We start from the raw sequence: 7,031 nt of genomic DNA on the forward strand, positions 1-7,031 counted from the left end.
ACACTCCCTTTGGCAAATCACACACCAAGAGTATTGATCTTGACCACCTCAAGAGCACACAACACTCCTTGGCAACACAACACTAGAAATACAGAAGGTTGAGAAGGGATTACACTTGTTTACAGAACAAACTGAAATCAATACAATTGCAATCCTATTCCACTCTCTTTGAAAACCCAAAGCTTGATGTGAATGTTCAAATCTTGAAATCAACTTCTTCACAACTGAAAAACTCAAATCTTTATCTCTTTTACGTTTGAAAACATAAACAAACTATTTATATTTTCCAAAGATTGGTCAAAGCATTTAATGAAGGAGCGTATTCAGTTGGAAATCATTTAAAGCACATTCAACCACCAAAACAAAATTCTGTTAGGATTTTCAAAGAAACAATCGGTTGAAACCATGAAACAACCGATTGTTTGGTTTGGTTGTTAAGTCAACCAAACTAAAACAGTTTTCAACCTTATCAAAAACTCCTAAGAGTAAAACAACCGGTTGATTCAACAAAACAACAAGTTGTTTTTCACTTAGTTGGAAAAACACTTTATTTTCTAAAAGGTTTTAAATCACATTAGTTTTAGATTCAACAAAGGAGTGGATCACATTCTATTCTACCCAGATCCCTCCCAAAACACAGCAGCAACACCAGCCTTACATCAAACACATAGGATTTGGATTCTTCAAAACAGTTGATCACTCTTGATCAACAACAGTTTGTTCCTTTTTTATTCTTGTAATTGTTTATTTTCTATACTCATAAGTTTGTGAACCTGTAAGGTCAGAGGTTGTTCTGGCTGTGGTTGTGTGAAAAGCAAAAATGGTGAGTGTTCTTGTGTGGTCAAGATCACCACTTTGTGGTGTTTAGGGTTTGTAATCTGTAATTGATTGCTAGTGGAATACCCAGTGGTTTTCTGGGGACTAGATGTAGCTCAGGGGTTGAGTGAACCAATATAAATTGATTGTGCAATCTCTCTCTCTCTCTCTCTCTCTCTTACTCATTATAAATTGTTTGATTTGATTTTTATCTCTGCTTCTATAAACAATCGGTTAAAACGAAATTTCAACCGATTGTTTTTCTGTAAACAGTTTTAATTGCTTTGATTGTTTGGCTTCCCTAATTTCTCTTTCTGTGATTGTTGATAAATCTTCATTCTTAGCCAATCTCTGCGAAAATATTTTATCAAACAATTCACCCCTCTTGTTTAGGCCATTAATTCTAACAATTGGCATAAAAAACTAGGTTCTTGAAAATTATTCAAGTTTTGTTTCTTTTTAAAACTATTGTAATGGCTGACAAGTTTTCTTTTGGGGAAGGTGCTTCTTTAAATAGACCACCTCTATTCTGTGGTGAGAACTATCAACTGTGGTGTTTAAGAATGAAATTTTTTGTTGACTCAATAGATAGAAAAATCTGGGATGTCATTACAAACAGTTCTTTCATACACTTGCTTGAAACTAATTTTGTTTTATCTAAAAATGAAAAAAATCATCTTGATTGTGTAGCTAAGAACATCATTGTTTCTGCTTTTGATTCTAATGAACATCTTAAAGTTTCAAAGTGTGTCTCAGCTAAAGAGATGTGGGATACTCTTGAAAGAATTCATAAAGATTCAAGAAATGCTTGGCTAGACAGTGATGAGTCCTTTGCTAGATCATCCACTGCAGCTTCTAAAATGGTTGTATGTCTGATGGCAAAAGAAGAGTCTGCATAAAATAATCTAAGTACATCTTCCTCTACCAAATGTGATAGTTATTATCAACTTCTTGAGGCTTTTAAAGAGACTCGTAAAGAAGCTCATAGATTAACCCTTTCAAACAATCAGTTGAAAAGTAAAAACAATTGGTTGAAAGATAGAGTCAAGGTTTTTGAAAAAGATTTGAACAACTCAAAAATTGATTTTGAAAACTTAGAAATCATTTATCAAATTTTTTCTTGCTAGTGTGAATCTAGTTCTTGCAAAAACTGTGAATCTCTTCAAAAGAAAGTTTTGTATCTTATGAAAACAGTAGACAAAATTTCAAAAGTTAAATCCAACTTTGAGAATGTTTTAGCATCTCAAAGTTGTGTTTTTGGAAAATTTGGTTTGGGTTTTATCCCACGAAGCAAGAATAGTGGTTGTTTAAAACATTTTTCAACCATTACAAAAAATAACCGATTGAAAGGTCGAAACAACCAGTTGTTTGTTGTTTCTATTGTATGAGAAAGGGTTACTCGGTCAGATTTTGTAAAATTCACAAATTTTATTTTCCTAAAGTGGGTTCCCAAGAATCCTAAGATCCTAACAATCAAATTAACATTCCTGGACCCAAATTTATTAGGGGACCAGATCTTGCCACCTGAATTTAATTTTTGCAGGATTTCTTGATGTGAAAACAACATCTATGGTACGGACAATGACTGCTACAAGCACATGACTGGAGATTCATCAAAGTTTGTTAACATCACTCTTAAACATGAAGGGCATGTGACTTATGGAGACAATAGCAAAGGAAAGATCATTGGAAAAGGCACCATAGGTAATGAAAATAGCTTTCTAATTCATGATGTTCTCTATGTGGAAAGCCTCAAACATAACCTACTCAACATAAGCCAACTTTGTGATAGAGGATACCAAGTCACATTCAAAAACTAACTCCTGTGAGATTCGTCTACCAAACTCAAAGGAAGTACTGTTGCTTGGTAAGCCCGATGGAGAATAATTAAAATAGAGAAAATAATAAGTTTGGTCATATGTTAATATAAAGTTGTTAGTTAAATATATATGTCGATATATATTAAGGTGTTAGAATATAATATATGTGAATATACATAAAACTGTTAGTTAAATAAATATATGAATAAATGTTAGTTGAATATATAAAGATGTTAAATAAGTGGAGAGCATACGAGAATAAAGATGCATAAAACCGTTATTTGAATATATAGAGATATTAGCTAAGTGGTGAGCACCCGAAAATAAAGGTGCACGAGATTTTCTTCTACTGTTAGCACCGTGAGTAAAGGTACTCGTAGGTAGAATATTGTTTCTGTTATGCTTTCAGTTGAGATTATATTCTTTGGAGAGAAAGTTATTAAAGGGATAACTATAAAAGGGGCTTGAGACCCCCGGTAAAGGTAGGCTGTTTCTGAGTACTAGAGACTGAAACTTATTATTATTTTGTATGCTCTCACTGACTTGATCGTCAGAGTGTGATTAACAGGTAGAGCCCCCTCTGTCTTAGAGGAACGTTGTTCCAGTGCGTCAGGAGGATACAAACTAGAAGCGGAGCTTGCCCATCCAATCAACTCGAGGTCAACCGACGAGAACAAGAATCGTTCAACAATTTTTGTATGAAGATTGACATAGTGAGGTACTGGATTATAGTTTAAACTTCTCAACAAAATGATTTAGCTAGAAGATTCAATAAGACAATTTTGTAATGAGTAAATGTATGTTTGTTGAGTAATAGAGTTCCAAAGGTATTTTGGGTTGAACTATTACTACAACTACTTACCTAATCAACATATGTCCCTCAATTACGTTAAATATGAGGACTCCTCAAGAAATTTGGTTAGGACATTCCTCTAGCTTTGAAAACCTAAGATTGTGTTTCTTATGCTCTTATAAAGTAGGGAAATTTGGAAACATGTATTGTTAAATGCATGTTTCTAGGTTATCTAGAAGGCATGAAGGCATATCGCTTATGATGTCTTGAGCCAAGATTTAAGAAATGTATAATGAATCGTGGTGTCATCTTTAATGAAACGAATATGACTCATAAGCAATTTTTTTCAAAATGTCAGCATTGGTTTAGTCGTTATGGTGAGAGACAAACATTAAGATGGAGTCTGGTAGAGGAGAAACATACTGTTATTACATAGTAGAAGAAAGAATAGAAATTTCCAAATGAAGATAGACAAACTCATAATTACAATATTTCCCGAGATAGAATGAGGAGAACAAGCAAAGCTTTAGAGAGGTATGGACATGCAAAACTTATTACATTCTCCTTAGTGATTGCAAGTGAGGTGTTAGTAGATGAATATTCTAGTGTATCATCCGCCCTTGCAAGTAAGGAGAAGTCTTAATGTAGAATCCATGAATGAGTAGATGAAGTCATTTCATCTTAATAATATTTGGACTCTGATTCGTAGATTTATGGGTTTTAGATTGGTTGGTTGTAAATGGATTTTTAAACTCAATGATGGAAATTCAGGAATTGATCAACAAAGATTCAAGGAGAGATTAGTTCCTAGGGGTTTATACATAGAGAATGAGTTGATTATAATTATGTTTACTCTTCTTTAGTGAAGCATATATCCCTTCAGATTTTGTTAACCCTAGTTGTTGAGCTTAACCTTGACCTAGAAGAAATGGATGTTAAAGTTACCTTTCTATATGGAGACTTAGAGAATATCATCTACATGAAACAACTAGAAGGATTTGAGTAAGGAGACAAGAAGGATCATGTTTGTAAGTTGAAAAAAATCCTTGTATGTTACTTGTCCCTACTTCAAGTTTCAAGCTCGCTTCGTAATATTGTTATTGTATGTTGAAGACATTCTAATAACGATCAATTGTAAGCCTAAGGTTGAGAAGGATAATGTTGAGTTGAATGATGAATTTGATATGAAGCATTTGGGAGTTGCTAAGAAGATTCTAGTGATTGAGATAGTTAGATGGTGTGATTTGAAGTGTCTCAAGATACCTACCTTAGGAAAGTCCCTTGACAAGGACGGGTAACAATGCAGGCTGACCCGCCCTACGCAAGGAGTGCGAGCTCAATTGACTGGCCCGCCTCATATAAGAGGTAGCCCACGGGCCAGGCCGCATAAGGAAAATATTTAAAAAATAAAATAAATTTTCATTAATTATAAAAAAATAAAATTTTATTGTTTCAATTCATTTAATTAAGATAAAAATATGAATTCAAGTATGAGGGTTGTTAGAAGGCTTGATTAAAAATAATTAAAGTTTTGTTTTGCATCTATTTTCCCTATATATGTATGTAAATGTATCAAAGTATCTTATCAAAGTTTTGGTGAACAATATTTTAATGAAAATGAATAATTTTTTAACGAGTATCTAAATCTTTTCTTTATATTATTTTTTTATTAACAAATTTTAAATATAAGACTTTACTTAAAACTAAATCCACTGTCACTCTTAATATTAACTCCTTTAGATGATTAAAATAAAAAATTCATTTTCTTAGTACATTAAATTCAATTTTTTTAAAATAAAATAAAATAAATGTCACAGTGCAATAATAGGTGGGTGGGGTATGATTTTTTTTTGTAGAAAAAATAAAATAATTATTTTTTTTATAAGGGCCAGGGGGCAACCCACATCGCCCCGCTGTTGGCCCGCGCAGGTTGCGGGTTATGTGGGGCGAGCCTAAGCAGGTCGACCTGCTATATTAGTGAGCTTGTCCCGCATTGTCATCCCTATTGACAAGTGTGGTATGACAAACTTCAAACCAATTTTCAAACCTTTTATTTTGCATCAGAAGCTAAGTGATACACAATCACCTAAAACTTTAGAGGAATATATGGAAACGTTGTTGGTTTTGTGATGCATGCAATGGTTTGCATTCGCCTCGACATAATATATGTTATGAGTGTTGCTAGCAAGTTCATGTCAAATCCTAAACAAGCTCATTAACAAACGCTTAAGTGGATCCTTCCACATTTAAAGAGATTAGTTGATAGAATGCTAGTTTATAGTATAATTAGATAATATGCTAGATATGCTTTAATAGAAGGAATTGTGTATTTAAATTATGATGGATGATTGGACACTAGAAAATCACTAACATGTGATGTGTTTCCTACATATGATACTACTATCAGCTTAAATGCTAGTCTAAAAAAGGTAATAGTTTTTTCAATCATTGAAGTATAGTATATTGTCATGACAAAATTGGTTAAAGAAACCTTATAATGGTAGGGTTTAACTAGAGAGTTGAGGTTGCAAGATGTAATATCTATTTTTTTATAAATTTCTTTTATCTATTTATTTTATGTATACATTAAATCTACGAGTGTTTTTTCCTCTTTGAAGCTAAATTAATGTTTAAAACCAACTCAAGTAACCCAATATTAAATTCTTATTTATTATCTTATAACTTAAATAAATTATTCAAGATTTTACTTCACTTAAATATATTTTAATTTCTTTTATATATGAAAATTATATAAACTAACATTGAAATATTTTTTTTAAAAGCAATTAAAATTTACACCTAATTCGTATAATAAATAATTTGCTTGAAATGATATTAGCATCTTAATTATTACCATTGATTTATATTTTTTTAATTTATTGCTATCATAATCTTTACTGTTAGATATATTTTTCGTCTTTGTATTTTCACGTGAAATTGGTTTTCATCCCAGTCCAAACTTTATACTTTTTGGGTACTTGTGGTAAGGAAACTATTCAAATGGATCTTTGCCAATTTTTGTTAGGTGACGGACAGATTTCTAGTGGACTAGAATGTTAAAATATTTCATGTTTATTCATCGTTGACATAGATGTTATAATTCGTTTGTTACCTAAAAGAAACAGTGATAGTGATCCGTTCCAACAATTTCCTTATTACAATTATTCAGGAGATCTAAAATTTAGACGAGGAAAAAAACTAATTTGCGTTATAATATTCAGATAAAAATATATATTTAACTCTAATTTTTAACATACCTATATATTTTCTTGCTCTTTTTCTTTTTAGTTGATTAATTTATTGAATGTCATGTTTTATTCAACACAAAAACACCAACAAAATATAACAAGCAGAAATAAATATTTTCAAATGAAAAATTAAGAAAAACTTAGACTTATTTGAAAGAAGTCATACTTTATTAAAATTTAATATTTTGTAATAATTGTATAATACTATCTCAGTTAAAAGTAATCAAATAGGAATGGAAGAATTGATTAACGATGATTTTGTGTAAAATAAAATAAAAACAAAAAGATGATAAGTCTGCACAACCTTGGCTCTGCTAGCTATCCAATCTCTAAGAAATTGAACATTGAAATGAA

The sequence above is a fragment of the Phaseolus vulgaris genome, chromosome 11, assembly GCF_000499845.2.
Source record: "Phaseolus vulgaris cultivar G19833 chromosome 11, P. vulgaris v2.0, whole genome shotgun sequence".
Taxonomy (NCBI): Eukaryota; Viridiplantae; Streptophyta; class Magnoliopsida; order Fabales; family Fabaceae; genus Phaseolus; species Phaseolus vulgaris.